Source organism: Triturus cristatus, chromosome 4_2 (genome assembly GCF_964204655.1).
Source record: "Triturus cristatus chromosome 4_2, aTriCri1.1, whole genome shotgun sequence".
NCBI lineage: Eukaryota > Metazoa > Chordata > Amphibia > Caudata > Salamandridae > Triturus > Triturus cristatus.
The window spans coordinates 831,557,713-831,576,244 of NC_140586.1; the positions used below are offsets into that span (position 1 = coordinate 831,557,713).

An 18,532-nucleotide genomic window follows, 5' to 3' on the forward strand; every position below is an offset into this window, starting at 1 on the left:
CAGTAGGTCCCCTAATGATCCTGTTACCTTGGGCTCCGCGGTCCCCAAACTGCAAAGAGTATTAAGGTCAGGGTCACATCAAAATAGACCTGTTCTGTCCAAAAAAGGGGGTCGTAAAAGTAAAAAGACCGCCGTCTCTGTCCCTAACACGGGCACTTCTGAGCCTATTTGTTTAACTAACGATAACTATTCCACTTATTTAAAATTGGCACCGGATCAGCTTGAGTTGCTAATTGGTATGATTGATAGTAAGTTAGATAAAATCATCCTGCCACTCTTAGACAAACTCGAGGCTGTTTCTAGGGAAGTAACCAGATTGGGGGAGTTGATGCAATGTGGATTAAATTTTAATAATAGTCCACAACCGCCCGCTGTGGCCAGCGTGACTGTGGGTAAGCCTAGCAAGTCTGTGCTACCCTCTAAAGACCTAACCAGTGTTGGTCAGACATGCGCGGGTTCAAATATCCCCTTACAGCCAATTAGTAAGACCACTTCTGCTACTGAGCGGCAGGGCTTTGCTGGTAATCTAACACAACCTGATTCTGGGTACATCTTTAGTGCTATTCCAGCTACACCTTCTTGCTCTAACGACATCCCCTTAAACGTTGCTACCTGTGCCCTGGGGAATGCGATAAGGACTTCTGGAAGGACTTCTGGTAGGGGGAAGTCCAATAACTGTGGCCTCCCGCAACCAAATCTGCCACCTGACTGTGCACCTTACGTGGCAGTTCTGACTAATGTGATACCTATTAGAGAGGATGGTTCCTATCGTTCTTTGGAATCACACGATTCCCTCAAAAATAAAACTGTGGCATGGCTAAATCGGGAGTGTGGCTTCCCCATGGCTATGGCGGATCAGATTCTGGCTACCACTAGAACCAATTGGATTGGAACGTCTCCAAAAAATATTCCAGGGGATTGTGTTATCAATTTTAGTAACCCCCACCTTGCTACGACAGCTCTGATTCGAGCCACATCTCGGCCCAGTAATAATCAGGGTATCTCTCTCCGCCCTCTAGGCTTTTTCTATAGTCAGCATATTGAGCACTCTTCACTGTATTGTGGGTGGGGGGGGGGGGGGGGGGGGGGGAGAGATCGAGGAGAGAAGAGGTGCATAATTTGGTAAATAGCTCTCAGGTTAACATCGCTAACCGTTTTCAATGTTTGAGTGGGCTGGACCAAAATGACTGACATGAGTTGGGTAATACCCGAGAGTTAACCAAAGATACCATACCTATGGATAAGGAGGGCGACCCTGTAGGCTGTTCGGAATCCCGTCTGGAGCTGGGTATGGTTCCCCTGGATACAACGGGGAGTCAAGTTATGCTGGGTACAGGCCTAAATGTGTGTATTCCAGGGTTAATGGACAATATCCCTGGGTTAACCGTAGACTGTACGCCTCTGGATAAGGAGGGAGATCCAGTAGGTAACCCTGTGCCAGTGAAGGAGACTCCTAACACCGCTAGCCACCTACAGGGCACAAATTGTCCCCATATGGGGTCAGGTATCCATGGCTCCTCTGGCTGTTATATCGCCAGTTGGAATATTGCAGGAATCAGATCTAAATCAGATAGCCTGGGGTGGGCGGAATTTTTAGATCTTTTTGATATAATTTGTTTGCAGGAAACCTGGTGCATAGATTTTAAAGGATATAATGGTTTCATTTCATATCAGCTACACGCTATTGGCTCAGTTTCGGGTAGAGCCAAAGGGGGCCTATTGGTCTTGATCTCAGTTAAAACCTTTGTTGGTTAAAAAAATATGTAAAAGGGGGCTTACTCCCAGATTCTATGGCTGCATAAATCTGGTGGCAGGAATATTCTTTTAATTAACTTTTACAATAATCTTTTTAACGATTCTAGGGATCAGGCGGTCAAAGTTCTTTCAAGGGCTCTGGAGGATTTTCTCAAGGACTCCAATGAAATCTTCGACTTATTTCTAGCAGGGGATTTTAATGCCACTACCTGTCCTCTCTCAGATGTTAATGTTTGTGGGTTGGTAGATGGCCACGGGGATGAGATTCTTCATTTTCAACATAACTATTATGGAGATGCCCTAAATAACCTCCTTGCATCATATAATATGTATATTATGGCCAATGAAAAAAATGATAAGGGGGAGATTTGTCCTACCTTTATCGGCCGGGGAGTAAATTCAGTAATTGATTTTATTTGTATCTCCTCGAGTCTTGAGGCCTGGACCACGGCACCTAAAGTAATAGATACCCAACTTAGTGACCATAACTGCTTGGTAGTTAAGGTTATGTTATGGGAAAATAATGGTGCCCGGTTCCCGGGTCGGACCGTTAATAGTATTGAGGCTGAGCGCCCTAATGGTACCAGACTCAGATGGAAGGGGGACAAGGCTGATATTACGTCTGATCTTATTATATCCAGTTGCCTAGCAGACATTACTGCGATCCTAGAGGACACCCAAGGCACTTTTGGCTCCATTGAGCATTTCATTGGCATTAATGCGGCCATCGACTCTAAGCTAACTAACACATGTAAACTCAAGGAGGATAGACCGCGGGGTTGGTTCAATTCATCCTGCACTTTGGCTTTAAGGGAACTGAAATCTGCTCTATCAGTAATTCCAAGAGATAAGGGCCTGGTTGTAGATTTAAGAGCTAGATATAAAGAAACCCTTAAACGTAGAAAATTGGAACTTCAACAGGAGGCATGGGACAACCTGACAAAAGCTGCTGAATTGAATAATTGTTCCCTGTTCTGGAAAACTGGCAATTCCCCATTCCTTAAAGATGACAAAATTCCGGAACTAACCTCCAATGTCATGCAGGAAGAGTGGGTTTTACACTTTTCAAAATTTTTTGAGTCAGATGGTGCACCAAGGGATTTAGGGGACAGATGGCCGCATATCCACTAAATTTTACTGTCCAAGAGGTTTTAAATAGTATAAGGGACAGTAAAGGGGGTAAAGCACAGGGCCCAGATGGGGTACCAATTGATGTGTATAAATTGGTACCAGAAATACGGGGGCCCTTGCTAACCAATATTTTTAATGCAGCTGTCAGTAACGAGATGCCCCCGACCTGGGAAGAATCCATCCTAATCCCAATTTTTAAGAAAGGGAACCGTGGCGAAGCCAAAAATTATCGCCCAATTTCCTTGTTGGATTCTTCCGTAAAAGTCATGAGCCGAGTGCTCTTAGTGAGGTTGGAAGAATGGGCGGAGGAAAATGGCATTTTAGCTGAGAGTCCGTTTGGGTTCAGGAAGGGTCGTAGTACGATTGAGCAGTGTTTAAATTTAGAACTGCTCATCGGTAAATATACTTTGGCAAAGACCGGCACTATTTACCTCTGCTTTGCAGATCTGAGTAGTGCTTTCGATCTGGTGGATCACGGTATTCTCTGGGCAAAGTTGCTAGAAATGGGGGCCCCAGAGGGTATCGTGTTCTTTCTAGCACACCTTAACTCCAAACTGAGAGCATGTGTTCGCTATGGACCTAAAGGTGAATGTACAACTATGTTTAAGATCGAGCATGGAATACGCCAGGGATGTGTGCTGGCCCCACTGCTTTATACTCTTTTTATTAATGAGTTAGATTCTTTCCTTAAATCTCTGGCAGTGGATGCTCCTAAAATTAATAACGAATATGTCCCTGTGTTACTTTACGCGGATGACGCGGTTTTAATTTCACGTACCCCATATGGTCTTCAACAGCTGTTGGATGGTTTTATGCAATTTATAAAAAGGAGAAAGTTAGTACTAAATAAATCCAAAACATATGTCATGGAATGTGGTCGCAGGTACGGTAAGAAACAGCCCCCTTTTTTTTTATAGAGGGACAAAAGGTACAGGCTATTGACAATTTGTTGTATTTGGGGGTTACTTTTACAAATAAGAATACTTGGGTAAATGAACATAAGAATGTTCGGTTTAAAATGGCAAGGAGCGCTCATGGAATTTTTACTATGGCTACAAAGTTGGGAGATAGGCAGGTTAATGATATGTTGAAAATTTTTCAATCACGCTGTGTTTCAATCGCCTTGTACGGAGCTGGCATTTGGGGCTATGCCCCTGCAGGGTCTCTCCAGGTTGAGGAGAATGAATTTCTGAAGAAACTTTTGTGCCTGCCAAGCTCTGTCTCTAATGCGTTAGTGCACAACGAATTGGGTATCCACCATCTCGCCGATTTGATTCTCCTTAGACCATTGACCCTATGGCGCTCCATTTGGATTAAAGAAGAGACCTCTTTGTGCAGAGCTATTATTTCTGATTGTCTCTCTTTGGCCCATTATTCAAAAACTTTCGGGAGATCTTTAACATTAATATCATCGTGGATCACTATGGGGCAGCTGAGCTGTCCAAATCCGATCTCAAGCAGTGTCTCCTAGATCAGTTTTCCATCAGAAGACATCAAAAAAGCTCTGATCTTTCATCATATGTTTCTTACCATGATTTAAATGAATTTGTGGGTTTTCAACCATATTTGTCTCAAGTAACCTGGAAGGCACACCGGTTTGTGTTGACCAGACTTAGGATGGGAGTAGTCCATAACCTTGTTGCCTTCCCCTCTTTGCATTTACATCCTGTCGGCCCATGTCCATGTGATTACACTACATCTCAAAGCACTGTGCACTTTCTCTTGCTCTGTCAGCTGTACAAACACTTCGGGACTGCCTATTTGAAACCCCCGTTTGTTAAATTCGGGGTTAGGTCATTACGTGACTGTATGTGTTTACTTTTTAATTTACATCACCCTGATGTGTGTTTTTATACGGCTACTTTTCTTCTTAAATCAATCAATGCTAGGAAAAGTATGCTTTTTAAATTATTTTTGCTGATGTATTTCCTGCCTCTGAACATTGTAATATTGTTGTCTTTTTTAATGTCGTGCTTTTATGAACTTGTTTTTATGTTCGAATAAAGCCTTATGAAATGAAATGGGTGACAATACATGTAGGTAACAGTGCTGGGCAGTAAGTGTGCTGTTTATGTACACTAAGTGAGAGTATGCCTGCAATAATAATTATATGGAGGTCACTAGGCTCCATTTTGGGAGACCCAGGCCTGCATGGTGAAGACATGAATCAAGGACCCCCTCTCCCCCAGGACAGATTAGTTTGTTTCATTACTGTGAGCTGGGTGGGACACACTGGAGAATGAAGACAGACTCCCAGTGTACACACAAATGGCTACTCTTGTTCAGTGGGAGATCACAAGGAAGGCAGCCCTGGGTTAACCTTTTGATGCACATATCACTGTGGCAGACATCCTGGTGGGAACTTGTCACTCCTGTGCTTCTGTTGTGGGAGTATCCACTTTAGAGTCTCTCCTGCTGTGACAGAGCCCGTCAAGATGAAAAGGAAAAGTACACACTTCAAAAGAAGCAGAAGGTCAATATAAAACTTCAAAGGCCAAGACCCTAAAGCGCAAATTGACCAGATGGGCTGTGTGAGGATGGGAATATCTGTAAGACTTCTATTTTGGACCAGGACTGAGGTACAAGGCCTGCTAGTCGCACTGCTGCGTGACGGGATATCACAAAGGGAAACCAAGATCACCTACTCTGGAGCCTGGAGCACCAGCGCCTACTTGCCAAGACCAGTGTGACCTGTAAGGAAGAGGAGAGCACTGGAGGGAGCAAGAACCAGTGGTGAGCCCTGTTGAAAGTACTCCCAGTGTGAGGAGCGGACTGCTGCACTGAATGAGTCTTTATCCGTGTGCACAATCAAGTTAGCGATCCCCCCATATGCCAGGTGAGGGCTGCTGTGAAGATAACCGTGAGCTCTACAGGAGAGTAAAACGCATACTGCATCGTTGCAGCAACCCCATACGCCATGAGGGTAAAGACTGCTGTGCAGAAGTAATACACACATTGTTAGCAGGTACCACTGCAAACCTATAGGACAGAAGGGGCTGTGAGTACGGAGTGAGCTGTGAAATCTTGGCCATAGAACTGAAAAGCCGCAACTCGTGGGTTGAAACGAGCATTGAGGGCTGCCCCTCACCTGTTCCGTGGACTGATGCGGCTGCCAAGTGAGTGTCACCACATCGCTAGGACAAGATCGGTAGCATCGCAACCCCACCGGCCCCTGTAGGGGACATCTGAACTTACCTGGCAGACAGAAGCACAGGAGCAACTCCGATCCTGCTGGAGCCAGCTAAGTATGCTCAGAAAGAGCCTGCTCCTACTGGGTGCTGCTGCACATCTCGCCCAACTTGAATGAGCAGGACTAGAGCTTTCTGAATGCCCAAGGTCGGGGCACTTGCTGAAGCGCTTAACTCTTCGATGCCACTGCAGCCGGAAAGACTGGTTACAGGCCTACTGGGCCCCAGGTGACTCGTTGCTATAGATGCTATGGCACCAAAAACACTTGAACTTTCCAAGATTCGGAGTAGACTTTCGAGTAAGGCCTACTAGTGCGCATTCTCTGGATGCGGCCACCAGTGAAAGGGGACTAAACCCCCAACCACATTACAAGGAGCAGGTGGGATAGGGATTTGTCAGTGAAACACTAGAGCCCTGACCTCAAGGGGATTGTTTTATTGCTTATGAATGTCTCAATACTTCATTGAATGCATAGAGTGAGAAATAAAATACTTTTTTTAATGTGAAAGTAGGTATGACTGAACATTCATTTATTGACATTGCTGTGCGTCCTTTAAGTTATGAGTCATGCTCAATACCCTGTATGAACAAATTACTTACCTTCGTGAACGCTTTTTCTGGTGGATACAGTATTTGCCTTTGGATCCCGCACCTGTTGAATTACCCCTTGTGTAGCATTCCACAGAAACTTTCATAGCTCTCCCATGTTGATGAGGACCTCACAATGGCACAGCTCCGCTTACGACAATAAAACGACCTCATCGGCGTGCGGACGTCAGTTCCACCCATTTTTTCAATGCCTTCGAGGCGAACAGGTAAACCAACATTTCACACGTATAGACACTAAAAAATAAATGTGCATAGCCTTCAAGAAAGGAAACTGGAAATTCTAAAACAGACGTTTCATAGTGACAAGCATCATATTTCCAATGACAAATACAAGACCGTCATACCCGAAATTATTTTCGGTATAGGTAGGAAAATGTGGAGGCGGGTGGGTCAGTGAGGACTCCACAGGCAGATACTGTATCCACCAGAAAAAGCATTACCGAAAGCAAGGAACTTGTTCTTCTGATGGATACATCTGCCTGTAGATTACTCACCTTTTGAGTTGAATACCCAAGCTGTCCTGCTTCCAGAGGAGGGTATCCACCTACCTATACCAAATATTCCTGTAGAACAGAACGTGCACAATGGCTGTCCCTCCGAATCAAAGCAGTAATGCTTCGAAAAAGTGTGGAGGGAGGCCCAAGTTGCTGCCTTGAAGATGTCTATTACAGGGACACCTCTAGCCAAAGCTGAAGAAGACTTTGCTCTAGTGGAACAAGCTCTAGTACCTTCAGGTGGCTCCTTCTTGACCAAGGCATAGCAGATCTTGATGCACATGATGATCCACCATGATAGTGTTCGCTTGTGGACAGCTTTGGCCCTCATTATTACCCACGTAACCAACAAAGAGTTGGTTGTCCAACCTTAAGTCCTTTGTACTGTCCAGGTAGAAGCGGACCTCCCTCTTAGGGTCCAGGTGGTGAAGTCTCTCCTCCTTCTTGGAAGGGTTAGGGGGGAGGATAGAAAGTGGGTAAAGGTGATGGACTGCCCTAGATGAAAAGGTGTAACCACCTTAGGCAGTGAAGCAGCTCTGGTCCTGAGAACCATCTTATCTGCATGGATAGTGGTGAAAGGAGGCTTAGAACTAAGAGCCTGTAGCTCACTAACCTCCTGTCAGAGGTAATTACAATCATAAATACTGTTTTGAATGATAGAAGTCTCAATGGACAACTATGTAGAGGTTTGAAAGTAAACACCATTAGGAAAGTAATAAATATTTAAATCCCACTGAGGCATAAAAAAGGAGTGGGAGGAAATCTATTAGTGAGACCCTTCATGAAGCGGATGACACTGGGAGACTTAAAGGAGGTTGGTCTGGCAAATAAAGAAAGGCTGACAAGGCAGACAAGAAACCCTTAACAGTCGCTACAGCACAAGCCCGCGGAGCCAAAGACAGACAAAAATAATGAACATCAGACAAGTGGGCCTTCAAATGATCAACTGAACTCTCTCCACACTATTTAACACATCTGGTCCACCTGTTAGAATAGACAGATTTGGTAAGTGTCTTCTGGTTGATAATATAACATCCACCACATCAGGTGGGAGAGAAAGAACTCTGGTTGCCCTGTCCAATCTACAGGCATTAAGGTGCAGCCTCTTGAGGTGGGGGTGTAGAACCTGCCCCTGCGATTGCGAGAGGTTGTCTGCCCTGAGAGGGAGACAGAGGCGGGTGCGATGAGGTGAAGGTCTGTGTACCACACCTTTCTTAGCCAAGCTGGGACAATCAATACGACTTGGGCCCGGTCTTGGTGAATCTTCCTCAGAACCCAAGAAGTCAAGGGTATGGGAGGAAACACATTGAAGCTGAAAGCTCCAATCTAGCTGAAACGTGTCCCAACGCTCCCCGCATCGGTTACTGGAAACTAAAGACCAGCAGTGCTAGCTCTCGGGGGTGGCAAACCGGTCTAAACGAGGAAACCCCCCACATCCACCACATTTTCAGGACCACATCCAGATGAATACTTCAGTCGTGACCGGATGAGTATTGCCGACAGACTATACTCCTTCGTTTCATGATGTACGACATCGCAGTAATGTTGTCCGCCAGGACCTGAACACACCAACCACAAAGAGAGGCAAGAAAGGCCTTGAGAGCCGAATGTATAGCCTGCAGTTCCAGAAGACTAATGTGAAGCAATCTTTCCTCTGGAGACAAAAGGCCATTGATCCCCAGGTCTCCCAGATGAGCACCCCAACCTATAGTGTAGGCATCCATCATCACTGTGACCACGGGTGAATGAGGTTGAAATAGCTTCCCTTGAGACAGATTGCCTGAAGAACAAGTTACTTACCTTCGGTAACGATGTATCTGTAAGAAACATTAGTTAGATTCCTCACCTTAGAATATCCCCAGGCGTCAGACTGGATCCGGAAAATTTTCGTCAGCAATACCCCTTGCGCATCGCTAGGAGTCGTCTGCGGCTCCGCGTCAGTCGTCGGCGTCGTGTGCCGGAATGACGTCGTCAGAGTACTTAGACGTCGCCCTCGCGCACTGACGTCAGTTCTTGTACATAGCCTTCCGCGCCAGGAACGCAGAGCCATGCAAGATACCGACACTGGTGCCAAAAAATTCTAGGGCCCTGAAAGGGATAGCCTTAACCCTAGATGTCAGTTCGCAGAACGGGGAGGATGGGTGGGTCGGTGAGGAATCTAACTAATGTTTCTTACAGATACATCGTTACCGAAGGTAAGTAACTTGTTCATCTGAAAGAAACACGTTAGTTAGATTCCTCACCTTAGAATAGATACCCAAGCAATACCATCCCCGGTGGTGGGTCTGCGAACCAAGATCACAACAGAAAGTCCTGGAGGACAGAACAGCCAAAGAAGCCATCCCTCCGGACTTGGCTGTCGAGTCAATAATGCCTGGCAAACGTGTGTAGCGAAGCCCACGTTGCCGCCTGACAGATGTCCTGCAAAGGGACACCCCGTCCCAAAGCAGTAGTAGCCGCTGTGGCCCGAGTAGAATGGGCGCGCAGCCCAACAGGAGGGTCCTTTTTTGCCAAGGAATAACAAATTTTGATGCACAAAACGACCCACCGAGAGATGGTCCGTTTGTGCACAGCTTTCCCCTTCTTAGCACCCACGTATCCAACGAAAAGTTGGTCGTCCACCCGGAACTGCTTTGTGCGGTCCAGATAAAAGGAGAGCGCACGTTTTGGGTCCAGACGGTGGAGCCTCTCTTCCTCTTTGGAAGGATGCGGAGGCGGGAAGAAGGTGGGCAAGGTGACAGACTGCCCAAGATAAAATGGAGTCACCACTTTCGGAAGAAAGGAGGGACGAGGCCGAAGGACAACCTTGTCCGGATGAACAGAGAGAAAAGGAGGCTTTGATGATAAAGCCTGGAGCTCACTCACCCATCTAGCAGAGGTGATGGCAACCAGAAAAGCAGTCTTAAGCGTCAGCAGACGAAGAGGACAATTATGAAGAGGCTCAAAGGGAGCGCACATTAGAAATGTGAGAACAAGATTCAAGTCCCACTGAGGCATTACAAAAGGGACAGGAGGGAACGTGTGAGTAATGCCTTTTAGAAAGCGTGTAACTACCGGGGACTTGAAAAGAGAAGGCTGATCAGGAAGCCTTAAGAAGGCAGAGATGGCAGCAAGATAACCTTTCAAGGTGCCCAGGGCAGAGCCCTGCCGGGCCAAGGAAAGAAGAGGAGAACCTCAGAAAGAGGGGCGGAAAGGGGATCCACAGCCTTTGCTGTGCACCATGCCACAAATCTGTTCCACCGGCAGGCGTATACCGTCTTTGTGGAGGGACGCCTGGCTGCCAGAATGATATCACAGACTTCAGGAGGCAAGTTAAATGGCATCAACTGCCGCCGCTCAATCTCCACGCATGGAGGTGGAGGCTGGACAGGTTCGGGTGTAGGACCGTCCCCTGCTGCTGCGACAGAAGATCCTCCCGAAGGGGCAGACGTATCGGAGGATCGGTCAACATACTGAGTAGCTCGGGATACCAGTACCTTCGTGCCCAATCCGGGGCCACCAAGATGACTTGGGCCCGGTCGTGCCTGATCTTCTTCAGCACTCTGGGCAGAAGTGGTATAGTCAGAAAGGCGTACAACAGACAACAACTCCACTCGCGACGAAAAGCGTCGCCGAGCGAGTGCCGCCTTGGAAATTCCAACGCGCAGAACTGCTGACATTGCGCGTTCTCTTCGGTGGCTAATAGATCTAACCAAGGCTCTCCCCACTGCTGAAAGAGACCTTGCGCCACTTCGGAGTTCAGACGCCATTCGTGATCCATCATGCACCGGCGGCTGAGTTAGTCAGCTCTGGCGTTCAGAGAGCCCGCCAGATGTTGAACCACTAGGGTGACGCCCTGGTGTTCCAGCCACGTCCAGAGGCGCAGAGCCTCCTGACAAAGGGTCCACGACCCCACCCCGCCCTGTTTGTTGCAATACCACATGGCGGTGGTGTTGTCCGTAAACACCTGCACGACACTTCCCCTGACAGAGGGAAGGAAGGCTTTCAGTGCAAGTCGGATCGCTCTTAACTCCAACAGGTTGATGTGGAGGCGAGACTCTGCCGGAGACCAGAGGCCTCTGATCTCCGCCTCTCCCATATGGCCACCCCATCCCAGGAGGGACGCATCAGTCACTACGACATGCTCCGGTTGGGGAAGGGAGAGGCTCTTGCCCGTGACCCAATCATGGTCCGTGAGCCACCACTGCAATTGCTGTGCAGTGCCCTCCGAGTTCAAGACATGGTCGGACAGGTTGCCGTGATGCTGGGCCCACTGAAACTTCAGGTCCCACTGCAGAGCCCGCATGCGCCGCCTGGCGTGATGCACTAGTAGGATGCAGGAGGCCATCAGCCCCAGAAGCCGCAACACTAGCCTGACCGAAACCCAGGACAGAGGCCGAAAGATGGGAATCAGGGCCTGAATATCCCGGACCCGCTGTTCCGGCGGATAGACCCGGAACTGCGCCGAATCGAGAACCGCTCCGATGAAGAGGAGCTTCTGAGAGGGACCCAGGTGTGACTTCGGTACGTTGATGGAAAACCCCAGCAAATGCAGGAGATCCGCCGTAGTCTGGAGGTGGGAGACGACTGCCTGGGGCGAGCCCGCCTTCAACAACCAGTCGTCGAGATAGGGGAAGACTGGAACCCCTGATCTGCGCAGATGAGCTGCGACCACCGCCATCACTTTCGTGAACACCCGAGGGGCACTGGTGAGGCCGAAGGGGAGCACGGTGAACTGAAAATGCTCCTGGCCCACCGTGAACCGCAGGTAACGCCGGTGGGGATGTGGAAATATGCGTCCTGCAAGTCCAACGCTACCATCCAGTCTCCAGGGTCGAGGGCAGCTAGAACCTGAGCCAAAGTCAACATTTTGATCCGTTCCTTCCGGAGGAAGGCATTGACGTTCCTGAGGTCCAAGATAGGGCGTAGGCCCCCTTTGCCCTTCTTGGGAACCAGAAAGTAGTGGGAATAACAACCACAACCTACTTCTGGGCTCGGAACGCGCTGGACGGCCTCTTTGGCCCAGAGGGCTGAAACTTCCTCTCGCAGAAGATGCAAATGATCCTCCGAGATACGGTGGTGCTGCGGTGGCATGGCTGGAGGGGTCGTCTCGAAGGGGAGGGAGTAGCCCCTTCGGACGATTTGCAGCACCCACCTGTCCGAAGTGATGGTACGCCAGTGGAGCAGGTGATGGTAAACTCTGCTGCCCACTGGCGAGGAATGGGCCGGAAAGCTCGGACTAGGAAGGCTTGGAGGCGGATGCTGCCGGGGTGGATGTGGGCTGACCTCGTCGTCCTCCAGAACCGCCTCGGCGGAAACCACGGCCGCGACCAGGTTGGCTCTGCGGCTGGTGGCAAGGCGGACGTGAGGAGGCACCCCTTCCTTGGCCACGAAAGGGGCGAAAGGCGGAAGTTTGCGACCGCGGGGCCAAGAGGCCCAAGGACTTGGCCGTAGCCCGGGAGTCCTTAAAGCGATTCAGCGCACTGTCCGCTTTCTCACCAAAAAGGCGAGTGCCATCAAAGGGCATGTCCATGAGAGTGCTCTGGACATCCCCCGAAAAGGACGTGGACCGCAGCCAGGCGTGACATCTAAGCGCCACCGTGGTAGAAATCGCCCTACCCAGCGAGTCCATAGTGTCAAGCCCACATCGGATTGCATGTCGTGCTGCATCCCTCCCATCGGCCAGAGCCTGGGTAATTCGTGTCTGGGCCTCCTCCGGGCACAGGGGCAGCACGTCCTCCACCGTATCCCACACAGAGTGGGAATAACGGTCCAAAAGACAGGCGGTGTTCAAGGACCACAGACCCAAACTAAGGGAGGAGAACAGCTTTTTGCCAATCTGTTCCAGTCTCTTGGAATCCCGGTCCGGCGGAGCGGTCGGGAAGGAGGATTGGGAGGTAGAAGCCTGGATAACCAGGCTCTCGAGGGTGGGGTGTTGGGACAGAAAACTGGGGTCGCCCGGAGCAGGGCGGTGGCGCCTGGCGACGGTCCTGTCCACCGGAGGAACTGTGGAGGGCTTGGACCAGGTGCCCTGCAGAACGTCAATGAGGGCCTCATTGAATTGCAGCAGAGGCTCAGTGGAGCTTGCTGCAGACTGAAGCACCTCAGTGAGGACGTTAGTCCTCACAGCCACGGCAGGCAGCTCGAGCCCAAGGGCTGCGGCCGCCTTGCGCAGCACCAGAGAAAGCAGCACCCTCCTCCGAAGCCACAGTCGGAGGAGAGATGAATCCAGTGTCTGGTGAGGTATCCAGACCACTGGCCTCCCCCAGTTCATCTGCCCAGTCCTGTGACAGCTGAGCCTGAACGGCCATAGGATCCTCGGACCCCTCCCAGTCGCCCCAGTCATCAGATTCCTGGTAAATAGGAGGAAGGAGCGGAGCCGGACGATAGACATAATGTGTCTCTAACGGCGCCATACGCGGCGTCCATCGACGCCGCAATGGCGCCGGATCCGGAGCGGGGCGGGGCTGAACTGGGGCTCGACGCCGAGCGGAGCCGGCGTCGGAGGTGGAACCGGTGTCGACGCGGCGGAGGAGGCGTGACGAGGTCGACCGGCGTCGGCGGGGACTCGGTGAGTCCCTCGGGAACCTGCGGCGTCGTGGCCGGAGCCGGCGACGGAGCCGCCGGCATGCAAGGTTGCCCAGTCAGGTCCGCGGGGCACGAAGGCGCGCCAGCGGGCGTCGACGGCGGAGCCAGGCTCCTCGAGCCAGGCTCCTCATGGCCGAGAGGAAGGCACTGACTTCCGCCGGCGTCGCGTCAGTCCCAGGGACCGGCGGGTATGGGGACTTGCGCGGCACCTGTGGCTCCGCTGGAGCCGCGGGGGTGGAACCACCCTGACCCTCGGCCAAGTCGCGCGACCAGCAAGGGGAGTCCGAAAAGCGGTGTCGCTTCTTGGAGTGCTTCGACTTACCCGAAGACTTCGAGCCGGACGAGCGATGATGACGTCGGCTGCGGCTCCGCGACCGATCCTTGGACCTCCTCCTGGACCGGGATCGAGAGGGGCTCGGAGCAGAGTGGCGAATCTCGAGGAGCTTATAAAACCGCTCCCGTCTAGCCTTCGAGGTCAGGGCCTTGCAGTCTGAACACGACTCCGCGTCGTGGTCGAGGCCCAAGCAGTAAAGGCACCGGCGGTGATGATCCGTAACCGACATCAAGCTGTTACAGTCAGCACAGGCTTTGAAACCAGGCATCCTACCGGCACCGGAGTCGAGACAAGATCAAAAAGGATCAAAAAGAGTTAGTCAAAAAAGACTAAAAGGGGTAGCTCTCCCGGATCTGCGCTTACTGGCGCGGAAAAAAGAATAACTGACGTCAGTGCGTGAGGGCGGCGTTTAAGTACTCCGACGACGTCATTCCGGCGCACGACGCCGACGACGGACGCGGAGCCGCAGACGACGCCTAGCGACGCGCAAGGGGTATTGCTGACGAAAAATCTTCCGGATCCAGTCTGACGCCTGGGGATATTCTAAGGTGAGGAATTAACGTGTTTCTTTCAGATACACTCCACCATAACAGATCTGCTGCAGTGTCTGGAGATTCTGACCACCTCACTGAGATCCCAGTTGTGTTGAAACCACTGCCTGCAGAGAGACCACGGGAGGGCCCTCATGTGCCAGAGTGAACTGTTGACCATCAGTATTCAAGAAGCGAACAGACTGAGCAGGCGCAAAACCTTCAGGACTTGAAAAAACTGCTCCATCATGAAACATTGGGCTCATAGCTTGGATGTCTAAAATCCTCTGAGGAGGCGGGACAGCATGACTCAGTAGTATCCAGTACTGCCCCTACGAACAGGTTGCGCTGAGAGGGCACCAGGTGAGATTTGGGTAAATTTATTGAAAAACACAAGTTGAACAATAGTTTAGTTGTTACTTGCAGATGATGCAGCACCATCTCTGGCGACTTTGCTTTGAGCAGCCAGTCGTCAAGATAGGGGAAAACAGGAATCTCCAACCTTCTGAGATGCGCTGCCCCCACTGCCATCACCTTTATGAAGCCCCATGGCGCGGATGCAAGACCAAACGGAAGGTCCGCAAACTGATAATATTGAGACCTCACTGTAAAACGGAGATAACTCCGATGCAACTTCAGGATGGGAATGTGAAAATAAGCATCCTGTTAATCGATCAACAGCTTCCAGTTTTCCTGCTTCAGAAGAACCTGAGCTAGGGTCAACATCTTGAACTTCTCATGCTTGAGGTAAAAATTCAAGGTCCTGAGGTCTAGGATTGGCCTCAATTGTTCATCCTTTTTGGGGATCAGGAAATACCGGAAACACCTTACCTGCTCCAGAACCACCTCCATCGCACCTTTCTGTAACAAAGATAGGACCTCTTGTTGCAGAAGCAACAGATCGTCCTCCAAACACCAGCCCTAGCGAGGAGGTTAAGGAGGGAGAAACTCCTGGATAGGAAGGGCATACCCATTTTCTACAAGATTCAAAACCCAAAGACCTGATGTAACAGATTACAACATTTTGTAAAAAATATGACACCAGGCATCCTACAGGTCCAACAAGTGGGATCTAGAGCTGCTTCCCTGCTGAACAAGTTGGGGAGACTGAGGAGGGGGGAGAAGAAGAGGACTGCTGATGAGTGGCCTCTTGCAGACTGCCTCTTCCCTTCCCTCTGTATGACTTCTAGAGAGGGTTCTGCTGTTGCTGTCTGCCTCGAAAAGGAGCCACTTTCGCAAAGCCCCAAAAGCTTCAGAAACCAAAACCCCTAGGCTGGGATTGTAAGCCTAAGGATCTAGCAGTAGCTCTGCTATATTTGGTATTGCATCCTGAGAAGGAAGAGCTTTTGGAGAGGAGGACTCCCAGTCAGGTGATGTGCCAAGCCTATTGACTTCATGCAACCCTGCAAAATCTGCTCTAGGGTATAGTATCTCCCCTCCTCAGCCTGCTCCTGAAATTCTCCATCTTCTAGAAGCCTCTGAGCCTCCCTCCTCGATCGCATCTTTTTAATCTGCGGCGCCAGAGACATCGGAGCAGGCGTCGATGGAGGACCTTAAGAAGCATGCAGCAGCACCGACCAAAGTTGCGATGGCACCGGAACAGAGCCAGACGGCGCTGGCGAGCAGTACATCCACCCCTCCGGAGGTGGAATAGGCATCGAGAACCTCGGCGTCGGGAGCGACCATGACGGACTCATTGGCATGGATGGTGTCTGGGCATAATGCTGAGGAACGCCCAAATTATAAGAAAACGGTCAGACTGGGCCAGCCGCCGTACCGGATGGGTTAACCGCCCTGGCAAACATGCCATACATCGCATTAAGAAAACGCAACCGATCTGCACCTGTAGCCGGGAAAGGTGGGTATATATCTGGAACTACCTGACCTGAGACAGATCGAGGTCTTAGTACGGATACTGGTTGCCCTACTGGAGATGCCGGACCGGTGATCGGAGTCCGGAGGCGCAGGAGACTACCATGGGCGCCAGAGATGGCGTCTCAGAGTGTACAGACACCTGCAGTGAAGGAGAAGGGAAGACCTCATCCTGCCTATGACAACGCCGAACCTGGGACACAGACTTCGACTTCTCCTTTGAAGAGCGATGCTTGAACCAATGTTGCCTCTTTCTTGTATTTTTTGGATAACCTCGAGGTGTTCAGAGCCGGCAACTTCGACCTTGACTTGGTTCGCTTCAGACTTCTTCTTTGCCCGGGCCATAAACAACTTTGCTTGCCTTTCCTTAAGTACCTTCGGATTCATCCGACGGCACGAATAACATTCGACGTTGTGGTCCGACGACAAACACCAAAGGCAGTCTCCGTGGAAACAGTTTAAGGACAACTGCAAAAAAGTTGACTACAAAGAAATGGAGAGACCTAGAAAAACCACTGTGCGTGGATGGCACGGAAAAAAGGAAACTGATGTCAGCACACCGAGGTGGTGGTCATATGGCTCCGATTAAGTCATGTGGAGTCTTGAGCGGAGCCGTGCTATTGGGATGTCCTCGTCGACGTGGTAGAGCTATGAAAAAGTTTCTGTGGAATGCTGCGCAAGGGGTAATTCAAAAAAGGTGATGTATCCATCAGAAATACACTTACACCCTCGGAGGAAGCCTTGGATTTCGACCACAGCTATCACAGAGTCAAGTACAGAAGGGATACTTGACCCAGTTGCTCATGATCTATAGTAGGTCGGGCCTTGGGACATCAGGACAACAAGGCCTCAACCACCAAAATTGGGCCCAGTAACGCCAGCGTGCCGCTTTGAAAGGGTATCTGACAATCTAATTCAAGAAAAATTTTTAGACCTCTTAATGTCCAGAGAATGTAAAGCCATTTCTGCTGGAAAAAGGGGTTTCGGAAGAATGTTAGAAGGGAAAATGTTTGGTTAACATTAAACAAGTTACTTACCTTCGGAAACGCCTTTTCTGGCAGAGACAATAACTAGTCACAAATTCCTTACCTTTGCATTAACCAGGTGCCGGACTGGATCCGGAAGATCTTTCCTGAGCGGTAACCCTGCGTCCCGTAAGTGGTGTCGTTCGGCTCCGTGTGGGTCTGTGCAGGAAGTGACGTCAACGGCACCCATAAAGAAAGTACCTAGGAATGGTGTTGTCAGTTTATTTTTATGATTTTCCATAGTAGAAACGCAGTCATGGAGAACACGGACCACTTGTGTGGAAATAAATGGCCCTGAAAGGGACCAGCCCTTTTCCTAGAAATCCGTTCGCAGAGCGGGGAGGATGGGATGATATTAAAAAAAATTAAACCGATGGCTAGCTATAATCTCTACCAGATAAGGAGTTAAGTAACTTGTTAATCTGATAGAGACTTCTAGACCCTGGCTCCTTACCTTTGAATAGATACACAAGCAATAACATTGCCGGTGGTGGATGTATGGACCAATTTCAAACAGCGTCCTGCAGGACCAAAAAGGCAACGGGCCTATCACTATGGACCCGACTTTCCAGACTAATGTTTGGTGAACATGTGCAGGAAAGACCACGTTGCTGCCTGGCAGATGTCCAAGACTGAAACTCTACAAGCTAGCACAGTGGTCGCAGCTTTAGCTCTGGTGTAATGAGCTCGCAAACCTTCTGGAGGTTGCTTCTTGGCAAATGGGCAGCAGATTGTAATGCAGAGCATAAGCCATCTGGATATGGCCCGCTTCTGCACACCCGATCTTTCTTCGCACCAACATACACCACGAAGAGTTTGTCCTGCACCCGGAACTCTGGTGTGGGTTCAAGGTAGAACGACAATGCTCTTTTTGGGTACAGACAAAGTCGTTCCTCCTCTTTAGAGGGATGTGGAGGTGCGTAAAAAGTAGGCAAGGTGATGGATTGACCTACATGAAATGGGGTGACTACTTTCAGTAAAAAGGAGGCCCTTGTGCAATGCACCAGTTTGTCAGGATAGATTGAG

At 50.0% G+C, this 18,532-nt stretch overlaps 1 protein-coding gene across 2 annotated transcripts in view; it reads right to left on the reverse strand.

The window, feature by feature from the left end:
- Window positions 1–18,532, reverse strand: part of KIF2C (kinesin family member 2C) — a 1,365,901-nt gene that overhangs the window by 577,802 nt on the left and 769,567 nt on the right. The window lies entirely within an intron of this gene.